The 19,185-nt window shown below is 37.3% G+C and overlaps 1 protein-coding gene and 1 non-coding gene across 2 annotated transcripts in view; both read left to right on the top strand.

Moving 5' to 3' along the window:
• The window catches only part of GALNTL6 (polypeptide N-acetylgalactosaminyltransferase like 6), a 756,971-nt gene that overhangs the window by 534,645 nt on the left and 203,141 nt on the right, over nt 1-19,185 (top strand). The window lies entirely within an intron of this gene.
• On the top strand, nt 16,951-17,082 carry LOC126007804 (small nucleolar RNA SNORA51). The gene has a single exon (XR_007495286.1). It is a non-coding gene; the product is annotated as a small nucleolar RNA SNORA51 (small nucleolar RNA).

Here is a 19,185-nt window from a genome sequence, read left to right as displayed (position 1 = left end):
GGATTAAACTGAGGTCAGTCTTAGGTCAACAGTGTGCAAGACAAACGCCTTACCACTGCACTACTGCTCTGCCCCCCCAATAATCATTTTTTAAAGCACAATTTTCTCAGAAGTACAGTGATTTCAAATAAAACAAGTAGAACTACTTTAGAAAATGCTTTATTTTTCTCATTTCTCACTTCTCCCTACTTATTAGGCTTTCTGTGGATGTATATTAATTGCATTTTGGAAAAATACTCTTCGACCATAATTATAATAAAAAGTCATCATTGAATTGGGGTCTGAGGGAAATTTACAAGAAATCAGGTTAACCCTTTCCCAGAGGGAAGAAATCAATGAAGGAAAGGAGAATGATGTTTAATTAGTTGAGCCCATCAGTGAGTCAGTCAATAAAGGAAGGAACTCTTAACTGGAAATTTCTTTCATTATACCTGCTATAAAAAGACTAACTGACCTTTTCATGTTGGAGGTAGTTATTGCAAACTGTTTTAACAGAATCTGTAATAAATAGAATAGTGCAGATAAAAGGGTCAGTTTTGTTCTGTTTTGCATTGATAAAAAGGTGTAAATGCACTTTTGTTGAAAGTCTATAACACACACCTTTGAGAAAGGCTCCCAAGGCCATAGGTCTGAGCTGAGACAGCAAATTAGCACCATCAGGGCCAGTGTGATCACACCTGATATTTCACAGAAAATGTCAAAACTATATGAATTTGCTAATCTAATTCCCAAATAATACTAAATTTAAGTAAGGCCAGTGACACTACAGAATACTAAGATATTATACCCATAGTGTCTGATAATCATTATGACCTCTTGCAATGAACCTATTTTAAATAAAAATTCTTTTATGTTCTTAAGTTTCTTGATGAAACTATTAGTCATTGTAGTCAAAAGAACATGGAACAGCTAGGGAAGTAACTCAGAGATGAAGCATATCTCTCACATTAAAAAAAAATTACAGGGGCCGAAGAGATAGCATGGAGGTAAAGTGTTTGCCTTTCATGCAGAAGGTCATCGGTTCTAATCCTGGCGACCCATATGGTCCCCCAAGCCTGCCAGGAGCGATTTCTGATCATGTAGCCAGGAGTAACCCCTGTGCGATGCTGGGTGTGACCCAAAAACCAAAAAAAAAAAAAAATTACAAATAGTCAGGACTAGCATAATAGAACAACGAGTAGGGCACTTGCCTTTCATGAAGCCAACCTGGGTTGGATTCCTGGCATTTCATATAGTCCCCTGAGACTTCCAAGAGTAATTTCTGAGCCTAGAGCTAGGAGTAACCTCTGGGCATGGCCATGTATGGCCCCAAAATAATGCAAACAATGAAGTATCTTTATGTGTGGGTTTAGAGATATAATCTGTATGTTTAAAATAATCTTCCAAAAACTCTATTCAGTACAGTTTTGGGAGGTATTGTGATAAATTTTTATCATTATCAAAGTTGCTTTCAGATAACAGAATTGCTGTATTTCATCATTCTATAAGATATAATAAATGTCCTGGTACAAAACATTTATGTTTAATCAGTCCTAAAATTTCAATACCTATTTTTAAATGTCAAGTGAAAGTTGAGGTAAGGGATGATTTAAGCATTAAGAAATTTCAAACTTCTAACCAGAGAAAAAGTGATTTTTCTTTATTAAAAAAAAGTACACATATGTTTCTTGGCATATAACAAAAGCTTATTTTGGATGAGAACTTAAATACAGAAATTCTTTTATGTGAACATTTGAAATTTTGTGACACTGTTAAACAAGACACCTATAACACTCACAGAAAACATTTAAAACCTGTTAAATTTACCCTTTATAGGGATGAACTTAATTCAACTGTCAGAATCCAAGACGGTGATTCCAAATGCTGTCACCCTTTTTTGTTATCTTATCTCCTGTATGTTTTAGCTTTTCTAGAGAAATTGTCCTGTTTTCTTACTTTTATATTTTTTAAATAATAGTTTTATTTAAGCACCATGATTACAAACATGTTTGTACTTGGGATTCAGTCATAAAAAAGCACCCCCTTTATCAGTGTAACATTACCACCACCAATGCCCCCATCCCCAGCTTCCCACACCTCATGCCTATGTTCTAGACAGGCATTCTACTTCTCTCACTCATTAGCATTGTCATGCTAGATGCTAGTGTAGTTATCTCTCTAAATGTACTCACCACTCTGTGGTAAGCTTCATATCATGAGCCCATCATTCCAGACCTCATTTCTATTGTCTCTAGGTATTATTATAATAATGTCTTATTTTTCTTAAATCCCATAGATGAATAAGACTATTCTATATTTATCTCCCTCTGACAATTTTACTCAGCCTAATAGTTTCCATGTCCATCCATGTATAAGAAAATTTCATAACTTCATCTCTCCTGATGGTTAGATAATATTCCATTGTGTATGTGTACCACAGTTTCTTTAGTCATTTATCTGTTGAATGGCATCTTGGTGTTTCCAGATTCTGGGTATTGTAAATAATGCTGCAATAAACATAGGTGTTAAGAAAGCATTTTTGTATTTTGTTTTTGTGTTCCTAGATTATATCTCTAGGAATGGTATAACTAAATCATATGGGAGCTCAATTTTCAGGGGGTTTTTTGTTTTGTTTTATTTTTGGGACACATCCAATGGTGCTCTGGGTTACACCTGATTCTCAGTTCAGAAATTTCCCCTGGCTTGGGGGACCATATGGGATGTTGTGGATTAAACCTACATCCATCATTGGTCAGCCACATGCAAGGCAAATGCCCTACCACGGTGCTACCACTGTGGCCCCCAATTTTAAGTTTTTTGGAGGAACTCATTGTTTTCCATAAAGATTGGACTTGACAGCATTCCAACCAGCAATGAATGATTGTTTCTCTCCACATCCCTGCAGCACTGATTGCTTTTGCTCTTTGTGATGTGTTCCAATCTCCGTGGCGTGAGATGGTACCTCATTGTTGTTATGATTTGCATCTCCCTGATGATTAGTGACTTGGAGCATATTTTTCATGTGCCTTTTGATCATTTGTATTTCTTTTTTGAGGAAATGTCTATTCATTTCTTTGCCCTACTCTTTGATGGGGTTAGATGTTGGTTTTTTTGTTAATTTTTGTCAGTATCTTATATATCTTAGATATTAGCCCCATATCTGATGGGTATTGGTATATTATCATATCATTTGCAAACAGAGCTTGACTTTTTCCTTTCCTCTCTGGATGCCCCTGATATCTTTTATTTGCCTAATTGCTATGGCAAGAACTTCCAGCACTATGTTGAATAGTAGTGATATGGGGCAGCCTTGTCTTGTACCAGATTTTAGGGAAATGTCTTTTAGTTTATCTCCATTGAGAATAATCTTTGCCATTGACTTATGGTATATGGCCTTGACTTTATTGAGAGAAGTTCTATCCATTCCCATCTTGAGAGTTTTGTATCAAGGATGAGTGATGGACATTATAGAATGCTTTCTCTGCATCTATTGATCTGATCATATAACTTTTATTTTTATTTTGTTGATATGGTGTATTATGTTGATTGATTTGCATATATTAAACCATACTTGCATTTCTGAAATGAAAACCACTTGGTCATGGTGTATAACCTTCTTGATGAAAACGTGGATCCTATTTGCCAAAATTTTGTTGAGTATCTTTGTATCTGTGTACATCACAGATATTGGTCTGTAATTTTCTTTGTTTGCAGCATCATGTTTGCAGTTTTAGCATCAAGGTGATTTTAGCTTCATAAAAAATTATTTGGGAGTGTTCCTGGCTCTTCAATTTCCTGAAAGAGCCTGAAAAGGATTAGTAGTAATTTCCAAATTCCTAACTTCTATCCTCTTGATTTTATGGAGGTATGTTTTATGAGCCAGCATGTGGTTTATCCTGGAGAATGGCCACTATGCATTGAAAAATAATGTATATCCAGTTTTCTGGAGATAAAATGCCCTATATATATCTACTAGACCACTTTCTTCCATTTCTCTTTTCAGAGCTAGTATATTCATGAGTTTTAACCTATCAAGTGGTGATAGGACAGTGTTGAGGTCTCCAACTATTATTGTGTTTCTATTAATGCAAGGTCTCAAACTCGAGACCCACGGGCCATTTGCGGCCCTCCGTACAACACTTTGTGCCCAAGGCCAGCTTTCAAATATCGCAGTATTTGCGATTATTTGCTTATCGAATAATTGCAATAAAAATCATATTAGTAAGAAAAATCGCATTAAATATTCACATACCCTGAGCAGTTCCATTCGGGGTATGCAAATGTTTAATGCAATTTTTTCTTACTAATGCAAATTTTTATTGCGAATATTCGGTAAGCGAATAATCGCAAATATTTTGCGCCTAGCGCAGAGGTCGTTTCCGCTGCTCCTGATCACTGTCCCTTGCATTATTGGAGGTCTAAGGGAGAGAAGGGAGAGAAGTTTATAGTTTATTACATAATTAGATTTTGTCATACCTTCATCATGACTTCAGCAAAGCCTGCAGTGAAGAGAAAGATTGATGAGGAGCACAGACAATTTCAGGGAAAGTGGGAGACGTGGTATTTCTTTATTGAGCACAGGGGCATCCCAACATCTTATTTGCTCAGAGAAAGTTGCAGTGCACAAGGAATACAACTTGAAACGCCATTATTCAACTAAACATACTGAGGAATGTGCAAAATATCAAGGAAATGAGAGAGCCAAGCGGGTTGCCAGTCTTAAAGCATGTCTAATGAGGCAACAAGATTTCTTCAAGAAAGCAACCAAAGAGAAGGTTGCATCAGTCAAAGCTAGTTACATGGTTAGTGAGATGATTGCTAAGGCAGGGAAACCATTCACAGAAGGAGAGTTAGTTTAAAAATGCATGTTACAGGCTGCAAGTATTATCTGTCTGGAAAAGAAAGATCAGTTTAGCAAAATCAGCCTTTCTGCCAACACTGTGGCAGAGCACATTTCTGACATGTCAAGTGAAATTTAATATTAATTGTGTGAGAAAGCCAAATGTTTTGATGCATACTCAGTTGCTCTTGACGAGGACATAAATATAACAGACACTGCACAGCTCACAATTTATGTCCATGGTGTTGATTACAATTTTGAATTGACAGAGGAGCTGCTCACAATAATCCCAATGCATGGCCAGACCACCGCTAATGAGATATTTTGGCATCTATGTGATGCCATTGAGAATGCAGGTTTGCCATGGAAGAGGTTTGTTGGAATAATAACCAATGGAGCACCATCGATGACAGGGAGGAAAAATGGACTGGTGGCACTTGTTCAAAAAAAAAAAAACTTGAAGAGGAGGGTGTAGAGAAGGTCATTGCTCTTCACTGCATTATCCATCAGCAGGATCTTTGCAGTAAATGCCTGCCATGTGGCAATGTGATGTCTGTTGTTGTGAAATGCATCAACCAAATCAGATCCAGGGGCTTAAAGCACAGGAGGTTCCATGCTCTTTTAGAGGAAATGGAGTCAGAATATGGAGATGTGCTCTATTTCACCGAGGTACGTTGGCTCAGCAGGGGAAATGTCCTGAAAAGATTTTTTGAGTTGAGAGAAGTGAAAGCCTTCATGGAGAAGGATGAGAATTCTTTTACTGAGTTGAGTGATCACAAATGGCTCACGGACTTATCTTTTCTTGTTGACATCACACATAAGCTGAATGTACTAAACAAGATGTTACAAGGCCCGGGGCAGCTTATCAGTGCTGCCTATGACAACATGAGAGCATTCTCCACAAAACTTGTGTTATGGAAATCCATGTGTCTCAGATAAACCTTTGCCATTTCCCAGCATGCAAGGATCTTGTGGATGCAGGCATACCATTCAGTGGTGAGAAATATGTTGATGCTATTTTTAAGCTAGAGAAGGAATTTGATCACAGATTTGCAGACTTCAAAAAGTACAGAGCCACTTTCCAAATTTTTGTGGACCCCTTTTCCTTTAATGTGCAAGTTGCCCCTCCTGTGCTTCAAATGGAGCTCATTGACCTGCAATGCAACTCTGATCTCAAAGCCAAGTTCAGGGAGATTAGTGGAAAAGCAGACATACATGGGCAATTTTTGAGAGAATTGCCCCCAGCTTCCTTGAGCTTTCCCAAATGTTCAAGCACAACATGTGCCTTTTTGGGAGCACATATTTGTATGAAAAGTTATTCTCCACATTGAACTTCAATAAATCAAAGTACAGGTCTAGACTTAATGATGATCATCTTCAAGCCATACTGAGGGTTTCAACTGCTTCCTCTCTAAAGTCAAATGTGGTTCAGGTTTGTGAGAAGAACCTCTGTCAAGTCTCTGGGAGCAAGGAATTGACAAAAGATGCCATGTTTAGAATTGTTCATGATCTTCACTCAATGTTCTATTCATGTTCAGAAGAAATAATTAAAACTGTTAATAATGACGTTTGAGGACTTATTTTTTGTGAAATCCCTTATGCAGCCCTGCCTCAACCCAACTTTGCCTCCTGCAGCCCCCAGGTAAATTGAGTTTGAGACACTTGTATTAATCCTAATGTCTTCTTTCAGGTTTTTCAAATACTGTATTACCATATTTTCCAGTGTATAAGATGACCAGAAGTGTAAGATGACCCCCCCTCCTAATTTTAGACTTCTCTCTAACCCTGGCCAATCTGAGCAGGCTTTTTACAGTGTAGATTCGAGTACAGAACATTGTATAATTTACATACATAAAAAGCCTGCTTGAAATGGCTGAGTTATAGAAGTGCTCTGAGCAGCCTTGCAGTGATTGGCACAGGATCGAGTTGGAAAATTCATTTCCTGGGAATATCCAGACGATTTTCTTTTAGCAACATTTCGAAATGTTTTTCGGGTTATACTCGGCGTATAAGATGACCCCTGATTTTTGGTTGACTTTTTTCATTTAAAAAGATATCTTATATGCCGGAAAGTACGGTAAATATTTTGCTGGTCCCTTATTGGGTGTGTATATGTTTAGGAGTTATATTTCTTCCTATTGTACATATCCCTTGCTTATTAAAAAAACGTCCATCTTTGTCACTTTTAACATTTCTAGGGGCCGGGCGGTGGCGCTAAAGGTAAGGTGCCTGCCTTGCCTGCGCTAGCCTTGGACGGACCTCGGTTCGATCCCCCGGTGTCCCATATGGTCCCCCAAGCCAGGAGCGACTTCTGAGCGCATAGCCAGGAGTAACCCCTGAGCGTTACCGGGTGTGGCCCAAAAACCAAAAAAAAAAAAAAAAAGGATTCTAAAAAAAAAAAAAAACATTTCTAAGTCTAAAGTTTGTGTCATCTGATATTAATATTGCCACTCCAGCTTTAAAAGGATTGTTTGTTACAACCTTTGATTTTGAGTGTACTTTTTTCTGACTCTTCAGATGTGTTTCTTCTAAGCAGCAGAATGATGGATTCAGCTTCTCTATGTCTCTCTCTCTTTTTTTTTTTTTTACTCTGTATCTCTTACTGGTGAATTTAGTCCATTGACGTTGAGAGAGATAACTGTCATGGGATTTAGTGTCATCTTTATTTAGTAGTTTGGTATATCTTTGGTGTGTCTTGTCTTAAAGTATACATACCTTTCATTTTTTTTTCTTTTAAGGCTGGTTTTAAGACTATAAAGTTTCTAAGCTGTTGTTTTTCATGAAACTATATATACTTCCTTCAAACCTGAGCGTGAATCTAGCTGGTTGCAATATTCTAAGCAAATCGTTTATTTCATTGAGTTTTGACACTACATCCCATGACTGCCTTCTGGCCTTGAGGGTTTATTGTGACAAGTCTACTGTAAATCTTAAGGATACTTCTTTGAATGTAATTTCCCTTTTTGATCTTGCTGCTTTTAGTATTCTATCCCTATCTCTCTTTTTGATCTTGCTGCTTTCAGTATTCTGTCCCTATCTGTGGTTTCCTCATTGTGACTAGGATATATCTTAAGGTGCTTTTCTTCAGGTCTCTTTTAGCTGGTAATCTTTGGGCATGCAGGATTTGGTTGCATGCAGTCTTTATCTCTGGGAGTTCCTCTGCAATGATGTCCTTGACTGTTAATTCTTCCTGGGGATTTTCTTCCTGGGTCTCTGGGACTCCAATGATTCTTATATTGTTTCTGTTGAGTTTATCAACAACTTCTATTTTCATCAGTTCACGTTCTTTGAGGATTTTTCTATTGCCTGATTATTTGTTTTAAGGCTCTTTTCCAATCTCTTCTGTTATATGGAGCTATTCTGCATCTCAACTTTCAGCTCACTGATTCTGCCCTCAGCTGATGTTACTCTGTTGGAAAAGCTTTCTAGTTATGTTTTTATTCCATCTCCCATGTTTTTCAGATCTGTTATTTCAGTTTTCTCATTTTTCTCTTAATATACTCTTGATTTTTATTTGTGGTTTGTTCAGCTCAATCCGTGCTTTCTTTGATTTCTATGAGGATCCTCCTTATTTCTTCTCTAAACTCCTTATCTGAGAGACTAAATAGGTGCTTGTCACTTTTCAGGTCATCAGAGCTGCCATCTTCATTCTATATGCATAGTATTGACCTTCGATGTTTTCCCATTGTTTTGCTCATAGTGTGATGTTTTCTGTATGTTGTCCTGGGATTCATTGGCTAGGAGATGTGTGAGGTCATAAAGAGGAGTGGCTGTGCTCCTCTGGATCCGCCCTTCCTGGGTGGGTTAGATCACTTCTGAAGAAGTGCCCTCAGGGAATGATCTGGATAGGGTGGTTCAATATCCAGGACATTGCAGAGAAGACAGAGTTCACAATATCTGCCCTGTGCCAGAGCACACAGCAGGAATCAGGCTCCATCCTTCATGGGCTAGGAAGCTCACTTCTAAAAATGTTCCCTCAGGGAAAGATCTATGAATAAGTGTTCTCAAAGTACGAGCTGGGTGGGGTGGTTTAAGGGCCAGAACACAACAGAGAAGACAGAGTTCACAATGTCTGCCATATTCCAGAGTACACAGCAGGAAACAGGCCTGCTATCACATTTTAATATTCTAAGTACTAAAAATAAATAGATCCTCAACAATTGATCATTATAAACTTTAAAACAGCTTAGAAAGTCTTAATACATATATTTGCTTATTTTAATACCTTTAAGGGACTAAGAAATTTTAATGAAAAAAATATGGTTTATTACATATTTTCTCCTCAAAATTTTATTGACCATTTAAGGCACATCTTTGTTCTTAATCAAGAGGCCATTATAATGAAAGTTTCTAAATATTAAATTCTAATTCCCTAAGCTTATTTTTAGACCACTTAAGCCCTTTTTCTTAAGCATTAAGATTTGGGGGCACTTCTCTTTCCTTTTCTCTTCTCTGTAGTCTTCATCTGAGTCTAGTGAATTATTGCCTTCTGTGACCCATAAGTTCCTTCTCTGAGTCTCTGTATCTTTTATGCATTCATTTGCTTATTCATGCAATAACAGTTATTGAGTAGATACAATGCTCTAAGCACTATTTTAGATACTTGAGAGGCAAAAATAAATTAAAATACAGTCCCTGTTCCCTAGCTTCTTATGTTCATTGAGCAGCATATAGAAAAGCCACTTGTCCAGAATTTCAGGTTAACAGAAATATAGATTTTTTAATAGTTCAAGTATATCTCTCTTTATTATTTTCCTGGCAAATAAATATTTCTTATATTAACAAAACATGGCCTGTCCAGATTCTTCTTCTAGGAAGAAATAATTGTTTCAACTGCTAGGAGGACTAGAAGTGAATGTTCCTCTACTATTTGCCTTTCCTTGTTTAAGTAATTATTGCCTTAATGCCCTCATTCAATCCGACCCACTGAGGAAAGGCATGATGGTTTATGCCCAAAAGAATGTCCCTTGTACTCAAAAGTTCTCCAGGCATAGAAGCATCCCGGTTCTCTTTACTCAATCCTGCATCCTTTACCTCCCTTCCACTGCAGAGGATTCTCTAAGGAGATGTCCTACAAACACGCTGCCAGAAGTTGCTTCCTGCATAACCAACCAGCAGCATTAGCATGTGACCTCAGAAAAAAATGCTTCTGGGGACTTCTGTATTAAATAGAAAAAGAAAAATGATTCTAATAACAATTTCAGAGATTAATCGAGGACTTAGCCTGTGCCAGGCACAATTTTAATCATAGGCCTATATACATCAACTTATTCAATCCTCACAGTAACTCTCTACACACATAATATCACTCAACCTAGTCCACTGTGACTAAGGGAAATGACAGCAGAACCAAAAATTTCCTCAAGGTCAGGTAGCTACTAAAGTATGGTCTCCAAATAGCAATCATGCCATTTCTCCCATTTGCATCATAACAAAATTCACAGCATCATTAGTACCTCCAGTGGAAAGACTAATCAGAAGGATCTTTAGATGGTAATACCAACTATTCATGAGTCCCTACTGCACACCAGTACTGTTTTAATCCCTTTATACATTGAAAGTTGTTCTCATAACATCTCTTTGCATTAGGCCAGGCTTGAGTATCCCCACTTTACCAATAATAAAACAACTTCATTAAAAAAAACTATGATCTAAAGTCATAGTTCACAAATACAGCAGATGCTACTGATTCTAGTAGTTCTCTTGACCCCTCAAATTATCTCATAACAGATATTTACATTTATATATCTATGCATTTTTATAAAGCATTCTTCATCAAAAAGGGATTAATCACTGACTTTAGAGTTTGCTTTTTTTATTTTAATTTAGGATATAGGGGCCACATTCAGTTATACTCCAGACTTACTCCTTGCTCTATGCTCAGGGATCATGCTTGGTGGGTTTTTTAAGGATATTTGGGCTCCTGGGATTAAACTATGATCAGAGGTTTCCAGAACAAGTACCCTACCGGCTATACTACTTTTCCCTCCCATATACTTGTCAATTATTTTTATATAACATTCTTGCTATCCTCTAAACATTTCAGAAATATATAAAAACAACATCTTCTGCCTGTTATCACAGTTTTTTCTATGATCTGGTACTTTCCTTCTTAAGCTGATTATTTGAGGACCAGAGAGATAGTAGAGTGGATAAGGCTTTTGCCTTGCATATAGTAAACACAAGTTTGATACCCCATATGGTCCCCTGAACCTTCCAATAGTGATCCCAGAGTACAGAGCCAGAAGTAAGCCTTGAGAACTGATGGGTGTGCCCTCAACAATAAAATAAATTACTTGAACAGACCTTCTTCGCCTACTTCCCAGAGGTTATTCAACCCTAATAGAGGGAAAGAATACTCTTCCATCTTACTCCCAAAAAATAAGAATAAGCCACATTATATATTTGATTTCTATTTTTAAAGTGCTGATAAAATTCTAGAAAATTCCAGTTTGCCAGGTACAATAATATAATGTCATAATCTACTCTTAGAAAGTACAATTAATTTCTGAGAGACCACCGAGGCCTTTGAACCCTGAATAATCTATTTCATTCAGCACCTAGCAGCTTTCTTGTTGACATAAGGGCTTAAAGTGGGGGGGGGATTAGAAGTGGGATGGGTAAGGGTAAGCATGGTGTTGACAAATCTGAGAAGTTCCTTTTATGTCAGTTTTTCATGAAGAAGGAAGACCATAAATTTTCTTCTCCTGGAGAAATGCAGACTTATAAATTCCTTCTGGACATAAAAGAGAAGCAAGGGGAGAGAGGGTAGTCATTTTACATGCCCAATGAACTGTGTGGGAAAAAGGACTCTAGCATCCACAGGCAATGCCAGCTTTTTGGCAACAGCAAGAGATGAGCAGAAAATAATGACTTCTGCTTAGTGTGCTCCTTGGCTCAGGGGAGGATAAAAATGCCCTCCCACTTTGTATTATTTTCCACTTGACACTGAAAAGCTAGCTTACCTTCTGAATATAGGCTTAGACACGAGATGAAGGAAGTTTATGGTTTCAGGCCTCTTTCCATTCAAGATGCCTTATTACTCTATCATATTTTCCCTTCAAAGTTAGAATGAAAGTAGCCTTGAGGGAAAATGTCATTCAAATTAAACTTTAAGATGATTAGACCCCAAATCCTGTCCTGACTCACCTCCAACCCCTCCTCTCCCATTGGGTGTCTTCCCAACACTGCTACTACTTTTCTGCATCCCAGAAGCATATCCCATTTCTAAGGCAGCTGAAAGCTGAAAATGGCTTGTGGACAAGGGCTGCTCTAAGATCTTTCCTGTGCCAATCCTGATTAAGAGGGTCTCACCCTGCACTGTGTTGCTTCTTCATCCATCTACTCCATATCAACAGCAGCTTGCTCTGGTCACTAAGGTCATCACACTTCCTTCACTCTCACTAGCTCTTTCTGCACCTGAGGTATTGAAAATTGCCATACCAAGCTTTCCTCCAAAAAGTAAAAACAAAAAAACTACAATGACAAAGCCCAGAAAGTCCAATTAAAAAGATGTGCACCAGACATTACAAAGGAAAGAACAGAGCCCAGAAGTAACTCCAAAAACAAAAAAAGTCAGCAGCCATTGAAAAACAATGGCTGAGGTCATTAGGCCAGAAAATTAAGGCACTGGCTTTGCAAGCAATGGACCAACCTGCATTTGGTTCCTAGTCACTGCTCTCTCAAGTGCACCCCACAGTGATCCCAGACATAGAGCCAAACATCCTAGCCATAGTCTGGTATGAACCCCAACTCCAAAATCAAAATAATTATGATGTTAAAAACAAGAACCAAGGTTGATAGTCAGATGTTAGATGAAACAAAAAGGAAAGGGCTTCAGCTCTACAAAGAAAGCTCATTCAGATTAAGTATGGGGAATCATTATACGAAGTCAGTTTCTGCCAGGTAGATTCAAACTTTCTATAATAGAAAGACTGGGAAAAGCATGAGATTCAACATTCTACTCACCTTCTCTATCTTACTTGATCTTCACAATTAACTTGTGATATTAAGTTAATGTCACAAAGGGATAAACTGAGGTTCGGACACTCCTAGCTAGCAAGTGGCATAGCTAGAACCCAAACTCAAATCTTCCCAAGCAAATATGCATTCAGATTCTGCTTTGAAGTTTAGTGAAATACGGGGGAGGGGGTTTGGGGGGACAGGGTTTATTTGTTTGTTTGTTTTGGTGGGTTTTGTTTTTTGTTTTGGTTTTGGTTTTTAGGCCACGAAGGGGTTGCTCCTGGCTACGTGCTTAGAAATGGCTCCTGGCTTGAAGGACCATATGGGATGCCAGGAGATCAAACCTCGATTTGGTACTAATCTAGTGCGGGCCAGGCAGATCTCTTACCTCTTGCACCACCACTCCAGCCCCGAAATACAGGTTTTGCTCCCTGTACAAAAGTGGAATGCTTTTTAGCATAATTAGTACATACGAATGTTCTTAATATGGAATTAACTGCATCTGGAAATACTCAATTTTTCTCTTTAGAAACAAACAATAATAGCATTCTCAGACTCCCCAATAAATTATACCAATAGGAAAATTCTAGTTTCTGAATGCAGGGAATATCTGTACCAAGTTCTGTGAGAGTTTCAAGTTAAAGTTAAAATTTCCTAGGTTATTTTACATCTGCCCCCCATCCCCTTTAAAAGTCTAAAATAAGATCTTTTCCTTTGTCAGGCAAAGAGTGACTATGTGGGTGTCCTAGTATTTGAATGAACATTTTTTAAAATGGAACATTGATTTGTCAAAAACTATTTCAATGAAAAAGATGCTCAATGTGGCAATATTCTTACTCTCTCTACCATAGGTCAATTATGAAGCATTTCATATACAGGTTTTTCTTGTCAGTTTATAATTGGATTCACCAGAGACTTGTTAACTTCTGGGAAGAATTATAGTTTTGCATAGAAGCAAAAAATTTTAAAAGCATGCCTTTACTCATAAAAAGTAAAACTTGAAGTCAGCTAAAATAAAAATTCACCTTAATCAAATGCACATACAAATCAATTGTTCTTTTAAAAAAAATCAGATTTTCTGGGCCCTAGACCTGTTAATCTACTGGATCTCATGTAGGTCCCTGGAATATATATATATATATATATATATATATATATATATATATATATATATATATATATACACCACAGCCAGTAGCACTCAGAAGTTACTCCTGGCTCTGCAAGAAGAAATTACTCCTGGCAGGCTCTGGGGGCCATATAAGGTGCCGGGACTCAAACCCAGGTAGGCTGTGTGCAAGGCAAATGCTCTTCCCATGCTATCACTACAGTCCCTAATATTTTATATTGTTATGCTATCTTTACATAGATAGTTCCCAAGTTATTTAAAAATGCATTGTACTGTGAGTGGGAGCATATGGAGGAAAGAGGGAGAGAGACAAAGAGAGAGACAGACAGACAGAGACAGAGAGACAGAGAGATAGAGAGACAGAGAGAGAAAGAGAGACTTTCCAAAGAATTGTGCTGTCAGAAATGTTGGGATTGTGCTGTTGGAATTGTTAGAATGAACTAGTTACCCTCACTATGTAGGCTTAGAGTGGAAGCATTGTTAGCCGCAATAGATAATTAAGTTTTTCCCTCAAAATCTGTTGAGAGTGATAATTAATCTGGTGGCTAATAATTTGACTAGCTTTTAGTTTGATGTTTCTTCCTGCCTCCTACATTTTTGTAGCTATTAAAATAGACCCTTATTAATTGAGACCTTATGGATCTGAAGTGAAATTTTCAACTACTTTTAAAAAAATGACTTGGAAAAACAATGAGTTTTCTCTTTTAAAAGCTTCAAGTTAGCACCATGTTTGTTTGTCCTTTTGTTAATTTTCAGTACAGAAAGACAGAGTTCAATAGATTACCTGAAGGAATGTAAACCTGTGTAAGCTTTGAATCATTCTTAAAAAGTAATTTAAAAACTTGTACTCGATCCTCATAATAATCATACTCTTTTATTAGCAGTATGTCCTATCTGAATGGAAAATGTGCACAAAAATTCATAAATGTATTGAATAGTAAAAGTAATGGAATAAAAGCCAAAAAGTACAAAGTTCGGGTTATGTGCCTTGTAGGTAGCCAAGACAGTTTAAATTTTTAGCACCCCAAATGGTCCCAGAACTCCACCAGGAGTGACTCCTGAGTGCAGAGCCAGGAATAAGCACTGATTACCACTGAGTATGGCCTAGAAAAGCAACAATAAAAAATTATGGAATGATTTACAAATAGGGAAATAGGCTAATCATGGCATATTCAAATAATGGAATAGAATATGTTTCTTTTCAAATGTTTTTCATATTTTTAAAATAATATAAGAAATGATTTTTCATGGGAAATTAATTATTTTAAATTATCTTAAAATATCAATAGAATATCTCAACTAATTGAGCTGAGAAAAATAAAAGAACACCTATTTTAAAACAATAGAAATATTTCAAATAACACTTATCTATGAAAGATGAGACTGAATCTTTTGGCATTTTGTTGACTTTTATTTTGCCAATTTTTCATAGTGGTAAACATAGTTTTTCAAAACTGTACATAACTTTAATAGAAATTTTTTTCTCTTTCAATGTACTATACATCACAGTTATAAATTTACATATAAGACACTAAAAATAAAGATAAACTATTGTTTCTATCCATTTAATTTTTCTTAGTCACCGAGTTTTACCATTTACCGATTGTGTCAATGGTTGAGTTTTATGAATACAGTGTTTAACACCACAACTTCCACCAGAGTGTGTGTTTCTGGCCACCATTGTTCCAGGGTCCCCTTGATTCCTCCTAATCACCTGCCATTTTGTTCTTCAAAATGTTTGTCACCTTCCTTCCAAAGGAGTCTGAGAAAGACTGAGTAATGAATGGTACAGCGAGTAGGGCATTTGCCTTGCTTATAGCCAATCCAGGTTCCATCCCCATATGGTTTCCCAGCACAACCAAGAGTAATTTCTGAGCACAGACTCAGTAATAACTCCTGAGCACTGCTGAGTGTGACCCATAAACAAATAAAAATAGTAACAAAGTTGTTTAGATTTGCATCTCCCTGATGATTAGTGATGTGGAGCACTTTTTCATGTGCCTTTTAGCCATTTGTATTTCTTTTTTGTCAAAGTGTCTGTTCATTTTTTCTCCCCATTTTTTGATGGGGTTAGATGTTTTTTTCTTGTAAAGTTCTGGCAGAGCCTTGTATATTTTGGATATTAACCCCTTATCTGATGGGTATTGGGTGAATAGTTTCTCCCACTCAATGGGTGGCTCTTGTATTCTGGGCACTATTTCCTTTGAGGTACAGAAGCTTCTCAGCTTAATATAGTCCCATCTATTTATTTCTGCTTTCATGCCACAGAGATTGGCACATATCAGAAAGAATGAGAACAAGCATTGCTGGCAGGGATGTGGAGAGAAAGGAACTCTTATTCACTACTGATGGAAATGCCGTCTGGTCCAACCTTTGAGAAAAGTGATATAGAGATTTCTCCAAAAACTGGAAGTTGAGCTCCCATACAATCTAGCTATACCACTCCTAGGGATATATCCTAGGAACACAAAAATACAATACTAAAATCCCTTTCTCACACCTATATTCATTGCAGCATTGTTTACAATAGCCAGACTCTGGAAACAGCCTAGATGCCCCTCAATAGATGAATGGTTAAAGAAACTGTGGTACATATACACAATGGAATATTATGCAGCCATCAGAAGAGATGAAGTCATGAAATTTTCCTATACATGGATGTTATGGAATCTACTATGCTGAATGAAATACGTTAGAGAAAGAGATAAACAAAGAATGGTCTCACTCATCTATGGGTTTTGAGAAAAATAAAAACCATTTCTGTAATGATTCTCAGAGACAAAATAGAGGAGGACTGGAGGGTCCAGCTCCTGACATGAAGCTCTTCACCACAGGGATCGTTTAGTGCAGTCACAGAAATAATTACACTAAGAACTATCATTAAAAAATGTGACTGAATGAGGGAAGTAGAAAGCCTGTCTAGAGTACAGGCCAGTGGGGGGTGGGGAGGAAGGACACTTGGGATATTGGTTATGGGAATGTTGCACTGGTGAAGGATTTTATATATATATATATTAAAAATCAAAAAAAAAGAAAAAAAGGCCTCCCAATTCTTACCACAGACTGTTCTTTACACTGACTGTATAGAAAGAGGAGGTACAGTAAATACACCCCATATACACCTCAACCCAGGCCCCTTTGCCTGGTCTGTATTGTGAATTGGGGGACGACAAAAATAAATAATAACAGAACCAGGAGCTTGAGATTAAAAAAACACTTGAAGCTGAAATCACAATCATTTGTTACTACATTTCTGAAGGAATTTATGCTACTACTGAATTTAAGTCAGTGACTAACTCTAGTTATCACTTGGAGAAAAGTAATCACACAAGAACATGAATACCAGGAAAGATTTGTGAAGACAAGGCCCCCAGTGCTGAAAGAGAGAGAGAGGTTGTTCTCCCAAACTGCAGAGTTATTTCTTCATATAGTAGTTTTCTAGTGTACAAGGGTTATCAAATACAGATGTTCAATTTTGTCTACTTTTCTCTCAACCAGGGCTGGGCCTCAAAACCAATTCTAGAAAGGGGGCAGTTGAGAAAAGGGAAGATCAAATATACCTGATATCTCAGGTTAGAATTTGGAATGTATTTTTTAAGGAAAAATAAAGCCTACATTATAGTCAAAGTGGTTTGCAGGTCCCCTAACTAGAAGCTCTTTTAGAACTTAACACCCTAAAACTTTAACAACAACAAAAATAAAAATCACATGATCACATCAATAGATGCAGAGAAAGCATTTGATAAGGCCCAACACCAATTCTTGATCAAAACTCTCAGCAAGATGGGAATGGAAGGAACCTTTCACAATATAGTTAAGGCCATCTACCACAAGCCAGTGGCAAATATTGTCCTCAATGGAGAAAAACTGAAAGCTTTTCCTCTAAATTCTGGCACAAGACAAGGCTGTCCTCTCTCACCACTCCTATTCAACATAGCACTGGAAGGACTTGCTATAGCGATTAGGCAAGAAAAAGATATCAATGGAATCCAGATAGGAAAGGAAGAAGGCAAGCTCTTGCTGTTTGCAGATGACATGATACTCTACTTAGAAAACCTTAAAGTCTCTACGAAAAAGCTTCTAGAAACAATAGACTCATATAGCAAGGTGGCAGGCTACAAAATTAACACACAAAAATCAATGTCCTTTCTATACACCAATAGTAATAAGGAAGAAATGGACATTTAGAAATCAACCCCATTCACAATAGTGCCACACAAACTCAAATATCTTGGAATCAACTTGACTAAAAATGTGAAGGACCTATACAAAGAGAACTATAAAACTCTGCTCCAAGAAATAAGACAGGACACGTGGAAAAGGAAGCACAAACCCTGCTCATGAATGACAGGATTAACATCATCAAAATGGCAAAACTCCTCAAGCATTTTACTTTACACATTTAATGTGATCTCTCTAAAGATACCCATGACAATCTTCAAAGAAGTGGATCACGCACTTTTGAAATTTATTTGGAACAATAAACACCCGAGAATAGCTAAAGCAATCATTGGGGAAAAGAATATGGGAGGAATTATTTTCCCCAAATTTAAACTGTACTACAAAGCAATAGTTATCAAAACAGCATGGTATTGGAATAAAGACAGGCCCTCAGATCAGTGGAATAGGCTTGAATACTCAGAGAATGTTCCCCAGACATACAATCACCTAATTTTTGATAAAGGAGCGAGAAATCCTAAATGGAGCAAAGAAAGCCTCTTCAACAAGTGGTGTTGGCACAACTGGCTAGCCACTTGCGAAAAATCTAACTTAGACCCCCAGCTAACATCATGTATGAAGGTAAAATCCAAATGGATGAAAGACCTCGATATCAGACCCAAAACCATAAGATATATAGAACAACACATAGGAAAAACACTCCAGGACTTTGAGACTAAAGGCATCTTCAAAGAGGAAACTGCATTCTCCAAGCAAGTGAAAGCAGAGATTAACAGATGGGAATATATTAAACTGAGAAGCTTCTGCACCTCAAAAGAAATAGCGCCCAGGATACAAGAGCCCCCCACTTAGTGGGAGAAACTATTCACCCAATACCCATCAGACAAGGGGCTAATCTCCAAAATATACAAGGCACTGACAGAAATTTACAAGAAAAAAACAACTAATCCCATCAAAAATGGGGAGAAGAAATGGACAGACACTTTGACAAAGAAGAAATACAAATGGCCAAAAGACATGTGAAAAAATGCTCCACATCACTAATCATCAGGGAGATGCAAATTAAAACAACTATGAGGTACTACCTCACACCCCA

This window comes from Suncus etruscus, chromosome 4 (genome assembly GCF_024139225.1).
Source record: "Suncus etruscus isolate mSunEtr1 chromosome 4, mSunEtr1.pri.cur, whole genome shotgun sequence".
Taxonomy (NCBI): domain Eukaryota; kingdom Metazoa; phylum Chordata; class Mammalia; order Eulipotyphla; family Soricidae; genus Suncus; species Suncus etruscus.
The sequence above is the reverse complement of the archived record's forward strand: the minus strand, read 5'-3'. Positions and strand labels throughout refer to the sequence as shown.